We start from the raw sequence: 2,242 nt of genomic DNA, 5'->3' as shown, positions 1-2,242 counted from the left end.
GAGCAGGGAGCCCGATGTGGGACTCGATCCCGGGACTCCAGGATCATGACCTGAGCCGAAGGCAGTTGCTTAACTAACTGAGCCACCCAGGCGCCCCCTGGTCCTTGAACCCTTGATGATAGATAACACTCCCCCAAGGAACCACACGGCCTCTGAGAATCACCAGTGGGAGGATCACTCAATCACTCAGGCAGTTGGGTACACCTGTTGTGAGCACTGCTTTCATCTACTCCCTAGTCCTGGTTCTGTCTGTGGAAATATAGAGTTGGCCTCACTGTCTTAACCCCTGGTGGCCTTTCCCATATCTGAAACAGCTATGAGCGTCCCTCTAAGTCTTCTTTCCTCCAAGTTGAACATTCTGAGTTCCTTATAGGACACAGTCTAGAAATTTTTCTCTCTGGCCACAATACTGAATGAACCTCTGTTTCTCTGTGTTCCTTTTCAGAGAGGCGTTCAGAATTGATCATTTTGCTCCACAGGAATAGAGAATGATCACCTCCCTTGTTTTAGGTACTACACTTCTCTTGGTACAACCCGCAAGTACATCTGATTTTTCTAGCACTTCATCAGAGAAATGTAGGCTCTCCTCCCCACCGCGATTTCTCCTTCCTTAGTGTCCTCTCTTCCTCCTTTTTTTTTTTTAAACACATGCTGCTATGTAGGCAACCTGGACTTTTGTGATTTATATGTTGAATTTAAGTTGCTCTGCTTTGGTCACTTTTAAAGTTCGTTTTGTTAGAACTGACATTTTGAGGGTTTTTTTTACTTTGGCTTTTTGTTTGTTTGCATTTGATGGTCATGACTCCCAATTTTGCAACACCCATAAATGAAAACATTTAAAAAGGTTTTCTGTAGCTTTAACTAAATCACCATTTGACAAATTGAGCAGGGCAGGGTCAAGGACAGAGCCCTTTGGGAAGTCATAGGAAATCATTTTAGTTTTTGAGGTACCAATCCATCACATTTTTCCATTGTGCCCCCCATATGTCCCTATCTTGTCTGGAAGAATATCAGATGCTTCACATACACCATCCCACATAACCTGGATGGATAATAGTGCTCCTCTTTTATAGCTGGGTAAACTGAGCATCACTGGGGAGGTAACTTGCCTGGGATTGCCTCTTTGCTAGGAGTGGAACTGGGATTTGCACACAGGTTTTCCCATCCCATCTGCTCTGTGTGGCTGTACCCATTGTGAATTACTTTGCTGGGATCCAAAGATGCAAATATTACCTGATTTTCCTGAGTTACGGGAGAGCACTTCTGACCTCAAAGAGACAAATATTATAACAGAAATGCATTCTCTCCCTCCTTCTCCTGGAGAACCACAGGCAAGAGCATGGATACCTCACTCCTCTCTAAGGATGGGACTTACACCCTCACCTTGCCATGGACCTCTCTTAGAACAGATATAAAAATAGTGTTTGAAAAAGATTTCCTGGAACTTCTGGGCAATTTGAGTAATTGGGTCCTGCAGGTGAGGAACTAGGTGCAAAGAAAACAGAGATTTTAAGATGCTGATAAAAACCTGTTTACCTAAACTCTTGGTAATAAAGTCACACACACACACACACACACACACACACACACACACACAATCACACACATACACACGCGCGCGAAACCAGAGTTAGAAAGCCTTGCTTTCACTCCCTTCCTTAGGACATGCTACAAGGACTTCATATTTCAGAATAAATTACTACTGTGAAGTTTAAAAAGGAAAGAAAAACAACATAAATGATACAGGGAATTACCCCTGCTGCTCAAACCACAACTGGTATCCAGCTTGTTGGTAGGCGAGAAGGTGTGTTGGCATGGATAGGATCCACTAGGGGCAGCAGACCAGGGTGAGGTAAGCCACCTGAGGAAGTATCAACTGCCACGTTTCTCTTTCACTGAGAGACAGATCTTCCGTGTATCCCTTAATCTTCCAGGAGGAGTCTTGTTAACTAGTAAGAAGTAATGAAAACAGGTATCATTGTTTCATGAGAGCTTCATGATTCTCAGCCATAATTAATAACAGATGGTTTGCAATGAAACAATGTACTAACAATATGTATAGCTTAAAAAAACAACAAGGATGGGGCACCCGGGTGGCTCAGTCGGTTAAGCGTTTGCTTTCACCTCAGGTCATGATCCCAGGGTCCTGGGATCGAGCTTCGCATTGGGCTCCCTGCTCCGCGGAGAGTCCGCTTCTCCCTTTCTCTCTCCCCCTGCTTGCGCACACGCGCTTTCTCTCTCA

This window comes from Callorhinus ursinus, unplaced genomic scaffold (assembly GCF_003265705.2).
Source record: "Callorhinus ursinus isolate GAN/ISIS: 27379988/994484 unplaced genomic scaffold, GSC_fseal_2.0 scaffold121, whole genome shotgun sequence".
NCBI lineage: Eukaryota > Metazoa > Chordata > Mammalia > Carnivora > Otariidae > Callorhinus > Callorhinus ursinus.
The sequence above is the reverse complement of the archived record's forward strand: the minus strand, read 5'-3'. Positions refer to the sequence as shown.